Consider the following 14168-nt stretch of genomic DNA (forward strand, 5'->3'; position numbering starts at 1 on the left):
CAAAAAATATTTGCTATGATACGATACATCAAAAAGTTAACTTTATATATATATATATATATATATATATATATATATATAATTTGTTGTAACACAACGAAACGATGATAAAAATTTCAACGATGATAAAATCTTTTTTTTCTTTTTAGATATAAGTTGAAACTTGTTAAGAAATAATACACAATCATCGTATAAATATATTGATTAAAAATATTTGATAAAAAGAAAGAAAGTGAGAGAGAGTGAGAGAGAGAGAGAGAGAGAGAGAGAGAGAGAGAGAGACTTTTAAATGAAATTTGTTATCCATTAGGTTGTTTGGAAAGTAATTTCGTTTTTTATTGAAACAATTTTGAAATTAGTTAATGCAAATTGGCAAATAACAACGCATGAAATCTCGTTGAGAATTTAAATGTATCAAATTAAATGATTTAAACCCATTTGGAAATCTTAAGTTTAACCTCGAAACAAAAATTGTCTTCATTTTTACAAAAAAAAAAAACGAAAATACTTTGCGAACAACCTAATCCAACAAAAAGAAAAAATGTATTCTTATTGAAGTTAAATTTTTTTTCTAATAATATTAGAAACAATTTTTGTTTTTTTTTAATTTTATATATATAATTAATTAAATTGTTATTTAATTTATAATTATACGATAGATATATATATATAAAAAAAAACGGATTTTGAAAACTCTTTTATTTGATTATACTTTGACGAGAAAAAAAAAAAAAAGAAAAAAAAAGAAGACAAAGGAAAGAAACTTTTTTGCGGTAGATTTAATATAATAAGGTTAAAGGAGGATATAAAAAAAGGGATGAGGGGAGGGAAGGGGGTGGGTATCGTATCCTCGTGGGGTCAGAATTCCTTAAGGGTGCCTTTACTATGGTGTTACGGTACTTATTTTTTAGCCTATTTTGGTCAGAAAGTTTAGACCTTTCCTTTATCATGATCTAAAGATTGATTAAAAATCACGAAGAAAAAAATAATAAATAAATAAATAAAGAAAAAAATCTAATTAAAAAGAAAAGTAAACGAAAAGGGGGGGGGAAGAAAAAGAAAAAGAATAAGAAAAATGATCCCCCTTTTGTCAATAAAGATAATGATTCACGTGAAAATGTGAATTGTGTTATAAGGTAAAAGGGAGAATCGTTTAAAAACAACACGGTGTTTAAAGAACGTGACAGGATGTTAAAAGACGAACAAAAAGAAAAAAAAAAGATAAAGAAAAAGAATAAAAAAAAAGAAAAAAGGAAGAAAAAAGGGAAAAAGGGCTCACCTCAGAAGTACTTTCCGGTTTTCCTGGCAAAGTGATCTTAAAAAGAAGGACCTACCTACCTACCTCTCCCTCTCTCTCTCTCTCTCTCTCTCTCTCATCTACTGTGTTGCTACTCGGCCCTCGCGGTCGATTGGATGAAAATAAAACGTGGACAGGGCTACCAATACACTTAGAGAAGACCAAAGCATGATTCCCTTCGCTCTTCCTGTTTCTCGCTTGGTTTTTCTTCAAACGAATGTGTATAGTAAGTGGAACAAAGATAGAGAAAAACTCTATGTGTCTCTCTGTGTCTATGTGTTCGTGTATCTGTGTGTCTGTGTTGTTGTGTGTGGAAAAGAGAAAGAGAAAGAAAAGCAACAGAAACAATTTCAAGATAATAAGATAGGGTAGAGCCAGCTGGATCCCTAAGCTAGTGCCTTGAGAAACAAGTCGATTCGTCGAAGTAAAGGAAGTAAACACATATACAAGTAAACATACACATATACACGTATACACATCAAAAAGATGGATGAATGGGATAAGAAATTGTCGAGAATTGTTGTACGTACTTTAATCAAAATTATTCCTTCTTGCATTTCAATTCTGATAACATGTATTATAAAATAAACCTAATTTTAAATAAATTCAAACATTATATTATTTCTATATAAATATAAAATATAAGATAATATTATTTGTTAGGGTCTAAGGGCGTGTTAAAAGGGGGAAAGTATAAAACAAACTCAATTTTAAATAAATTCAAATATTATCTTAATAAATATAAATTATACGTGTCACGTTGTTTGTCCGCAATGGACTCCTGAACTACTGAACCAATTTTAATCAAATTTAGCACACTGTGTGCAATTTCATTCAACTTGAAAGATAGAATAGTTTTTATCTCAATTTATAATCGCAATATTATTTTATTGCAAATTATTTGTTGTATAAGGTAATTCGTTGATTTAAAGACGTGTGTATCGGACTGATTGTGAGCCACAGCAACAGGCACTAGTAGAAGGGCACTCCTAGTATAAATAAAAAATTAGATGACATTTTTTGTTGGGGTTTAAGGGGGTGTATAAAACAAACCCAATTTTAAATAAATTCAAATATAATATTATATATATAAATATAAAATAAGATAACATTTTTTGTTAGGATCTAAGGTGGTTGAAGTGGAAGTGGATGGGGAAAGTGATAAGAGTTGTAAAAGAATAAGAGAAAGAGAGAGAGAGAGAGAGAGAAAAGAGATGGTTGGAGTAATAGCAATCACGGAAAATGATTAACCGAGGAGGAAAGGAAAAGAAAAAAAAGGGTTAAGACTTTGGAAGGGCTCGAAGGAATTAAGGAAAGCCACCTACGGTCGAGATGAAAGTTAGAAGAAAAAGACAGAAATAGAATAAGAAGAAGAAGAAGAAGAAGAAGAAGAAGTAGTAGTAGTGTAGTATGGGGATGAAGGAAGGTAGAATGGGGTTGGGGTGGGGTGGGATGGGGTGGGATGGGGTTTATAGAGTGGTAGCCAGGAAATACGAAAACAGAAAACGACCCGGTGGAACGAAGAGTGTGGAGAAATCGGTGGAATTTAAGGGATGAAGGTGGTACTGGAGAAAGAGTTAGAGAAAGATAGGGTGAATAGAGTGAGAGGGTGCCTTTATATCTATATATATATATATGTATTGAACAAGTGTAGGGGCAGGCAGACGAACTGACGGACGGCGGATCTCCGACAAATGGATTAAGCGCAAATTGCTAAACTCTGTTTAATTTGGCCAAATGAATTTTGTTCTACCGTCTCTCTCTTTCTCTTACACATACACACACACACACAACACACACACAGTTTCTATCTCTCTATCTCTTTCTTTCTTATTTTTCTCTTAAACAACTCTGTCCTTTTCTTTTCCTAGTATTTGTTCTTTCTTTTTGTTTTTTGTTTTCTTTTTTTTTTTTTTTTTTTTTTCATGAAACATTCCATGGAAATATCATCTCGTCACAAATTTTTCGAATTAAAATCTTGTTTATTTATTTACCAAGAATATGCGAAATCGTGGATCATGTTTGGTCATTATTTTTGTCTTCTTCTTCTTCTTCTTCTTCTTTTTCTGAAATTTTTCGTTTCCTCGTAAATGACAACGATTTCAATTCGAGTTATCGAGGATTATCGGTGTGGGGTTATCATTAAAAAAAAAAAAATAAAAATATATAAATGTATAAAATAACAACGTAACGTCAATCTTATATCTCAGTTTTATAATCCTTATCATTTGGCAAAGAATAACAATAATAATAATAATGTTATTACTTATTTTTAACGTTGTACATTCAATCACAATAACATTTTCAAATTAATTGATCAAACGATTAATTATTTTATAAATAATAAATTCAATTTTTCTATAGATTCTTATAATCCATTGACCTATACATATACACACACATATATATATATATATATATATATATATATATATATATATATATATATATATATATATTAAATTAAATATAAAAAATAATTAAATGCATATATATCTTCTTTTGTTTTCGTGAGTAATTCATTTATTCCATCACGTTTCGTGTCATAAATTTTTTCTATCCTTTCCTCTTTCTCTCATTCTTTTCTTCTATCTTTTTTCCTCTCACTACTACACCCCCTTTCCCTACCCCAGAAAGAAGAAAGATGCGCAAGGTGTTGGCATCATGTTGGTGGCGTCAGCCAGGCATCAAACGTACGGATACGTGCCAGTCGTGGCATTAATTCTTGTCTGAATAGACTCACGATACATATATACATATATACATATACATATATATGCATACATGCATACATGCATGCATACATACTCATATATGTATGGCTTGCACGTAACCGTACAGTTGCACTCTGGATAACAGCCGTATAATGTATTCAGACTACGTGATTGGCCGTTCTTATGGAGAAAGATAGAAAGAGAAAAATAGAGAGAAAGAGAAAGAGAGAAAAAGAGAGAAAGACGTGGTTTGCGATACGACCTTGTGAATGCCTCTTTAATGAAACAGAAAGAGAAAAAGAGAGAGAGAGAGATTGAAGTGGTGGGGGAAATAGGGAAAAGGAATGAACAGAGAGAGAATATGAGAGAGAGTGTGTGTGTGAGAGAGAGAGAGATAGCATGATTGCTAGCAGATTCCCTCAAAGATGCTTTTTACAGTCCCGCCAAAGGATCGATTTTTGTTGGAGACCTCATCTTCGTCATTTTCCTTCTTCTTTTGTTGCTTCTTCTTCTTCTCCACCTTCTCCTGCAATCCCCTACCCCCGTACCACCCCTACCAACTACCACCCCTACCTACCCCTGTCCCTCTTTTTTATCGTCGTAGTCGTCATAGTCGTCGCCATCGTCCACTCGATGAACGAGAAACCTTTGGAATATTCATGCATTGGAAATTAGCGTGAAACCGAGTAAAGGAAAAGGAGGAAGAGGAGAAGGAGGAGGAGGAGGAGGAGGGGGTGGAAGAGAAACCCTTTCCACCATAGACTGTGGGGGTGGAATACCTACGATCTCGATTTTTCTTCGACGTTTTACTACTCGGTCTTTTTGTTCCTTTTTTTCTTTTTTTTCATTTCCCGTTACTCAACCCAATCCAAGCCCCCATTTTTCTTCCACTCATTTTCTTCTCTTTTGTTTTCTTTTTTGGGTTGTTTTTCTTTTTTTTTTTTTTTACTTTACTTTTTTTTCTTTTTTTTTTTTTCTTTGTATTATTTTTCAATTTCATCTCGTCGTCGCGAGTCTACACTGGGCTGTTGTTGCTGATGGTGGTGGTGGTGGTGGTAGTTCAACCATCATTCTTTTCTCGGTGGAATTTTATTAGAATAAAATTCATGGACACGACGAGAGAAAAGAGAGAGAGAGAGAGAGAGAGAGAGAGAGAGAGAGAGATAGAGAGAGAGAGAAGGAAGGACGACATGGTCCTTGGGGGAAAGGACAAGCCTTGCCTAAGGTTATGCTACTTCGTTCTGCTTGATTACAGAAAAAGAATTAAAAAAAAAAAAAAAAAATGGAAGAAGAAATAGAAAAAAAAAATAAAAAAATTTAATTCGTAACGGGGGGTTGGTGGTATTTTTCTTCTTATTATAATTAATATTATATTTTGTTTTGTTATTTCAATCTTTTTATGTTTGTTTGTTTTTTTTTTGGTTTTCTTTTTATTCATCACCTTTTTGGAAAAATATCACAACAGGTAGATAAGATTTATTTTCATTCTATTAAAATATCAGATCAAAATGATTTTTGATATTTGTTGTTGTTGTTGTTGTTATTTTCCTTGATTTAATTTTATTTTGCTTTTAATTTTACTTGTATTTTTTTTTATTTTTTTTTTTATTTTAACTTATTTTGTTGTTTATCGTCAAAGATAATATTTGTTCGCAATGAAAGAGATTCATTTAATTGCTGTTTATGCATATTCTCGAATGAAATAACTTTATACATGTTTCTCAACACGAAATTTGTTTTTCTGTCAAGTAAATATACGTCTTAATGTTATAAAAATAATAATAATAATGATAAATGAATTCTTAGAAAATATCAAGAAAGAGAGAACTACAAAAAAAAAGAAAAAACATTGTTGATCTGTAGTCGGTCATTTTATTAAAAAAAAAAAAAAAAAAAAAAAAAATTGTTCATCTTGTTTCTAAAGGATATCGTCCACTGTATAATTAAATGTAAATTTTTATTAATTATAAAAAATATTAGTCTGTTGTAATCTTGCATTTATGATCAATCAATTTGATCATCAATTTAACTATTCTGAAACTTAATGAAATACTCGCGAAGAATAATGATTGATACTTATATAACGAGTAAAAAAAAAAAAAGAAAATAGGAACATCTTAATCATATGTGTATACAATTATACATACACATATATACAATACATATACATGCTACGAGTAATACGAATTAAACATTGAATGTTTTCGTGTGAAATTGAAATATGACGTATTTAATTTGTTCTTTTTTTTTTTTAATGTCGTACACAAATAAAGTTATATATTTATTAAATATAAATTAATAATTAATATTTCATAAAAATTGTTTATTGATCAAAAGTGTTACTATGAAAACAAAAAAAAAGAAAACAAAAAGTTATAGTTAAATCTACTAAAATATTTTTTGTTATTTTTTTTTTTTCATTGATCAAACATACGATTTGTCATGCACGTGTCAACGGATGTAAAATGTTGCGTAGATGTTGTGTTATTCATGTCCACTGTATATATATATATATATATGTATGTTCTATTGAGCATCACATTTTAAACAGATTTCTTCTTCATGGTCAACATAATCAATTAATTGCGATAACACTTTTTCTTCTATTTTTTTTTCTTTCTTTTCCTTTGATAAAGTCGATTCTGCGAAACGTTACTTATAACTTTTTTTCTTTGTTTGTAACAATTATCATTCGAGAGCAAAGTATTATCATTAATACACATTATCTTTTTGTTCTTATATATATATATATATATATATATATATATATATATATAATTTTTTGTGTGTGTCTAAGATTAGACGAAACCAATAGCATTTTATACGACTTATTATTGTTTATCATTTTATCGTAATTAATTACTTCAATACAATTAAACAAAATGAGACGTTGATAACACGTGTTTTTGATAATCATCTTTCCGTATAGATTAACAGTGAAAAATAAGATCAAACGTGTTGAATCATCATCTTTATCGATTATAATATAAATTTAGGTTTTTTTTTTTTTTTTATCTTATTCTTATTCTATCTCACGAAATTTTAATCGTAGCGACATATTATAAGCAAAGTAATTATTCGTTATAGTTATCGAACAACACTTGAATCCTTCATACCTGTATTATCTACCCTCATACCTATTTTCCCAACCCCTTCTCTCTCTCTCTCTCTTTACTAAATACAGAAAATACCGAAAAGCGAAAATCACTCACAGCCGCAAACACCGCGCATTATTATCGAATATGCCGTGTCACGTTTTATTAGTATTAATAATAATAATAATCATAATAATTATAATAATTATAATAATAATTATGATAATAATGAAATTCTCTGCCTATGTCTATTTATACATAAGTATTAATGTATAATACATACATACATCTATATATATATATATATATATATATATGTATATGTATATGTATCTATCATTTATGCGAACGTAGATTAAGTATGGTGTATAAACAGTATAATCTTGTATAAAATATATTCGTTTTGATACCTGACGTTACGTAGCAAACTTAATGAGGTTCAACGAAACGTATGTACCGTTAACTATTTCAGGTATATATACAGTCTGTCCCAAAAACTTATTTGTACCAAACCTGTTTGCACCTTTGTGCGTACCTTACCTTCTTCTTTAATATGGTTATTAAAGATTAGTATGTTTTTTAAATAAATATTATTAATGAACCTATTATTTGTTTATTTTCAGAAAAGTAACTTTAACTCCGGAATTAGCGTCCGGCAGATTTAAATGGCAACTCGAGCGGCGCTGATACGGCGCCCAACTGATTTGAAGTCTTTTGTTACTCTATTTGTTTATTTACGATTTGTGATAAAATATTTCTTTTAAGATATACTTAAAGATGATACTTAAAGGGTTAAAAAGGGACTGTAAGGTTTGCTCTGATCGTAATACACTTGGAGGTAGGTGGGAAGTAACATATTATTGTGATAAGTGTCCTGATAAAACACCTAGGATGCAACTTGGATGATTGTTTTACAAAATATCGTACGAAAATTAATTATAAAGTATAATATTTCTTAAATTGTATTGTTTTTGATATAAAAAATAAATAAATTGATGAAATTTTATTATTTGTTTATAAATGACTTTTAAGTACATGTAAAATGTGTCTCTCATTTGACCGAAAGTGAAAAAGAGTAAATCGAGTGCAAAGGATTCAAATATTACTTTTAAATATTTTATAAAAATAGTATAATGTTATAAAATTGAATAAAATTTTCAATAAAAATTGTTTTATCATGGGAATGACTTCTTTTGTTTTTTCTTAACAGTTAATAAAATTTGTTCATCTTTCAAATAAAGATTATTGAAACGACCGTGACACTTATCATTAGACGTGCATCGTATATATCAAACATCAATTTGATGTGAATTGAATTGTTATGTTTAAATTGAACATTTTATGTTGAATAAATTTATCAGATTTTTATTGTTTTTTGTTTTTTTTTTCCTATACGATAGATCAAAAAAAAAAAAAAAAAAAGGAAATGAAAGGAAAGGAAAAGAAAAAGCAAAAAAAAAATAAATAAACATGAAAATGAATAAAAGATTCATTTTTTATAATTAGTTATTTATGAAAAAATTATGTATACAAACATATATGCAATGTGTGCATTTATATATATATATATATATACTTGTAAATATGTATCAGTGATTATGATAATAAACTGATTGAAAAATTTGTAAGAAGTATATTTTATTGGAATCAAATAAATGTTTACAAATTTTCAACTAATCGTTAGTCCATGTATGTGAAATTGAATGTATTATAATGTTATACGAATTTATGATAATACAATGGAACTTTTGTTATCTCATTTTTAATTTTTTAATTTTGATTACGTCTTTAAGCTTTAACAGCATGACCATTGCTAATTTCATTAGAAGATTTATTATCAACAGTATTACTACTATTTTGACAATTGTTAAGTGCTGGATGAATATTATTTCTTTCCTCCAAAGTCATCCAAAAACCATTTTCAGCGGTCATGCTTATACCCTTTTTGGATAATCTCATTGGATTCAATGTTTTCGAGCATGGTTTTAAATTACACCTTGCCAATAAATGGAAAATTAATACTTTCATTTCCATTAATGCGAATCTATTACCAATGCACATTCTAGGTCCCAATCCGAATGGCAAATAAACACCAGAGTTGATAATTTCTTTACCATTTTCCATGAATCTTTCTGGATTGAATGTGAAAGGATCTTCGAAATATTTGGGATCGTGATGAAGACCATAAACTGGGAACCAAACGTTAGTATTTTTTTTCAATGTGTAAGGTTTGCTACCAGGTAATGTTGGTGGTAGTTCGTAACTATCAATTGACATTCTATCGAGAAATACTACGATTGGATATCTCCTGAGGGATTCGTTTATAACTGCATCCAAATATTGCATGTTGTTTAAAGATTCGTAAGTTGGATTTCCATTAGTTTTTTCAATGACTTCGTCTATTTCCTTTTGCAATCTTTTTTGTATATCAGGATTGACACCAATCTCGTGACATGTGAAACACATTGCCGTTGATACACTGTCAAAACCACCAAAGAAGAAAATAAATGCTTGTGCAACAATATCCATCATTGATAATTCTTGTCCCATTTCTGCTCTCTTTTTTCTAGCTTCCATCATCAATTGTATCACGTCGGCTCTTACGATATTATTTTCTTCTCTAGTTTTGATAACGTCGCTGACAACATTTTTGAAAAAATCAGCAATTTGTTCTGGTATTAATTTGATATTGAACAAATTGGTAAATAATGGGAAACTTCTGATCAAGAAAAATTTCAACGATGCAATACCATCAAAATTGGTTGCCTTTCTACCGAGTACGTAAAAATTATTGTCACGATCTCTCATAGAATTAATGGTAATGCCAAATGCGCAGGTAGCTATTACGTCATTGGTGTATCTAGTAAATACGTCTTTCATTTCGATGGTTTTTTTATCTTCCGGCATTTTGGATAAAAATTCGGTAAAATCGGCACCGCATTCGTTCATCAATTTAAACATGCCCTTTAATTTGCTCAATGTAAAAGCAGGTGTCAACATTGTTCTAGTTTCCTTCCACCTGTTACCACGTAATGAAAATAAATTCTTTCCAAATAATGGATCCTGTACTTCGTCTACGAACGATCTATGATCCGGAAAATTGTCAAAACTTTTAACAGCAATTGTTTTTATTAATTCCGGATCACGTATTATAATAACTGGATTACCCAAATCGAAAAAACCGACATATTTGGCATTGGGCTGGTGATTATAAACATCCAATACTATATCAGCCATTGTTTTCTTACGTATAAATGCTGATCCCATGTTTCCCAATAATGGCCATGGTTCCAAATATGGTAAACCAATTTTCTTGAAATAACTTAAATCCTTGAATACGTAATAATAAATGCTTAATAACACTGCCACGAAGGCCAAGATCATGGCCCAGGCCTCCATTTTGTTCAAGTATGAACAATGTAGGGTTGATACAAGGATAAACTATGACTCAGATATGTTTCACTGGCAAGAGTTGCCTGACGACTGACGTTAACTCAAACGAGTATACGAGTTTATATACCATTTAATACAAATTGTCTGTTTCTTACGTAATACAGAGTTTTACTTTTTTTTTTTTTTTATTCATCTTGTTCGAAGTTAGATAAATTATACATTCAAGTATTTCAATTTACTATGATATTTATTTCACCAAATTTCTATCTTTTTTTTTTTTATTATTTTAGAAGAGATTTTGCATTGATTGCGTAACAAGTGCCTATATCACTGTAATGAAATCAACCTTGAACCTTTCATAAGATAACGAAACGTTTTTATTTTTCTAAATTTATACGGTTTCTCTAGAAACTTTTTAAATGATATTAAAATTTCTTTTTTTTTTATAGATATTATAGTTAATTATTATTATAATATGTATTTAAAATTATATATTTATTATTATAAATATTTATATATCTATTTTATATTATTATATTGATAATATAATAAAATTATATTAAATGAATTATATATATATATATATATATATATATATATATATATAATTTTTTATATTACATATAATGTATATTTTATTTATTATATTTATTTATTATTATATTTATTTATATATTATATATAATATATAAAATTTGTGTAAATACGTAGGATGCAAATAATTTCATTTGAAAATGATTAATTATACGAGAAAGGAGTTTCATTAAAAACAAATGAAATATGTTTTTGTTAAACAACATACATAAGGAAAAACAAATTGTTTTTTCATTGGCACGGATAGTAAAAGGTGTGGCTTGAATTTCTGAATGATGTCGTTGTTTGTAAGAAATCATTTGATTATTAATATATTCTAATTTATACATCTATTTTTGTAATTCGTTCTATTCGTTTGTTTTATTCCACATGCAAATAAACTTTGCTTTTTTTTCTTCTTCTTCTTCTTCTTCTTCTTCTTCTTTATCTTCATTTATCCTTTTTAACAATGTTCTACCGATTACTAACACGTAATTAATTATCATTTCTGTTATGCAATGAGAACAAATTAAAATGAATTTACGTTAGATTTATTAGTTCAACGAAATTACGTTAATAAATTGCGTTTTCGTTATTCGTTTCGAAGATAAGAAATCTATGAAGATCGATTTTTACTTATAAGGCATATGTTTGATAAATTTCTATCTTTAATCAATGTTATCTAGTATCGATTATAACTTATTATTACACGAGGATTAGATTTACTTTACTCTCATATTTTATCATTGGAACACGTAACTAAAAAAAGAAATATATATTTTTAAATATAACAAACATTTTTTTTCTTATTAATGGGTATAATAATAATAGAGCGTATGTTATTTATCTATCGATTAAAAGATATTTATGCGTAATTATGAAAATAAAACACATAATGATTTCGATATGATTATTAGCAAAAAAAAAAAAAAATAAAAGAGAGAGAAAGAGAGAGAGAGATGTTTTTGTGAATAATGATAGTTCATTTATTTAAAAAATGCATTTTTTTCTTGTAATAAAAATAATACTTATACATATGATTTAAATCTGTTATATTAAATAACAAGTATTATTATTAATTTCATTCAAATATAATCTAATAATTCAATATTTTATAATAGTTAATATAAAACAAAGTATATATGTGAAAAAAATAATATAATAGTTGAGTGATACAATATTATTCCTGATTATATTTTACATTTTTGCATTATGATTATTACTAACATTATTAGATGATACATTATTTGTATTATTATGCTTAACATCAGTAGAAGTATCATTATCAAATACATAATTTTGTAACGATGGATGTACATTATTCCTTTCTTCCAAAGTCATCCAAAAACCATTTTCAGATGCCATACTGAATAATCCTTTTTTTGACAATTTCATTGGAATTTGTGTCTTGGTGCATGGTTTTAAATTACAACGTGCCAATAAATGATAAATTAATACTTTCAATTCCAATAATGCGAATCTATTAGCAATGCACATTCTAGGTCCCATTCCAAAAGGCAAATAATAACCAGAATTGATTATCTCTTTTCCTTTTATCAAAAATCTTTCTGGATCGAATTTATATGGGTTCTCGAAATAATTCGGATCGTGATGTAATCCGTAATTTGTTAGCCAAATATATTTATCTTTTTTCAATAAGTATGGTTTGCCATCTGGTAATGCAGGTGGTAATTCAAAATCATCTGCTACCATTCTGTCGAGAAAAACTCCAATTGGATATCTTCTTAATGATTCATTGATCACTGCATCCAAGTATTGCATGTTATTAATAGAATCATATGTTGGATTTCCATTAGTTTTTTCAATAACATCGTCTATTTCATCTTGTAATCTTTTTTGTATATCAGGATTGACACCAATCTCGTGACATGTGAAACACATTGCCGAACTTACTGTGTCAAAACCACCAAAGAAAAAACTGAATGCTTGCGATGCTATATCTAAGATTGTTAATTCTTCACCAATTTCAGCTTTTTTCTCTTTAGCTTCAATCATTATTTGTATCATATCGTTTCTAACGATATTATTTTGTTTTCTCGTATTGATAACGTCTGTGATAACGTTTATAAAATAATTTTCTAAATCATCCGGTACGACTTTGAATTTCAATTTAGTTGCTAACCATGGAAAATTACGAATAAAAAAGAATACGATTGATTTAAAACCATCGAAATTCGTTGCTTTTCTACCATTAATGTAAAAATCATTGTTAGGATCTTTCATCGAATTAATACTTATTCCAAATGCGCATGTTGCTATTACGTCATTCGTAAATCTCGTAAATACGTCCTTCATTTCTAATGTTTTTTCACTCGTTGGCATTTTGGATAAATAATCGGTAAAATCAATGGCACATTCGTTCATCAATTTAAACATACCCTTCATTTTGCTCAATGTAAATGTTGGACTTAACATCGTTCTAGCTTCCTTCCATTTGTCATCTTTCAATGAAAATAAATTTCTTCGAAATAAAATATCTAATCCACCGTCGGCTAAACCACGATGATTTGGAAAATGATCGAAACTTTTCACGGTGATCGTTTTTATCAATTCCGGATCTCGTATCATTAACGTTGCATTCAGCATATCAAAAAAACCAATGTATTTTGCTTCTTTAGGTTTTACATTATAAGCATCGATAGCTATTTCGGCCAATGATTTTTGTCGTAATATGGCTGGTCCTAAATTACCCAAAAATGGCATTGGTTTTAAATATGGTAAATTGTATCTCTCGAAATAATTATAAGTATATTTCAAGTAATAATATATGCTTAGTATCACTATCACGAAGGTTAAAATTATTGTCCACGTATCCATCTTGAATATTAAAATAATTTATTCAATTTTAACAGGAGATGTGTGCGCGGAGATGTTACTTCGACGAGAACTTAAACCGAACTGATGTTTTCTTTCGTAATCCGGTATTTCAGTTTAACTCATATGATAAATTAGTTCTTCTTACGTAATCAACTCGAATGATAGAAAAAGAAAAAGTCATTGCGATAGATTATATTTACGTTACATCATAATGTATGAAGTTAATCGTTCAGTTTTTTTTTTTTTTTGACAGCATAA

General features: G+C 28.7%; 2 pseudogenes; both read right to left on the reverse strand.

Moving 5' to 3' along the window:
- Positions 1-8727: 8727 nt before the first annotated feature.
- On the reverse strand, positions 8728-10603 carry LOC107066837 (cytochrome P450 9e2 pseudogene; annotated as a pseudogene).
- Positions 10604-12107: 1504 nt separating this feature from the next.
- On the reverse strand, positions 12108-14097 carry LOC149033293 (cytochrome P450 9e2 pseudogene; annotated as a pseudogene).
- Between the last annotated feature and the right edge of the window lie 71 nt (positions 14098-14168).

The sequence above is a fragment of the Polistes dominula genome, unplaced genomic scaffold, assembly GCF_049000335.1.
Source record: "Polistes dominula isolate Pdom_NZ unplaced genomic scaffold, Pdom_raw_medaka contig_49, whole genome shotgun sequence".
Classification (NCBI taxonomy): Eukaryota; Metazoa; Arthropoda; class Insecta; order Hymenoptera; family Vespidae; genus Polistes; species Polistes dominula.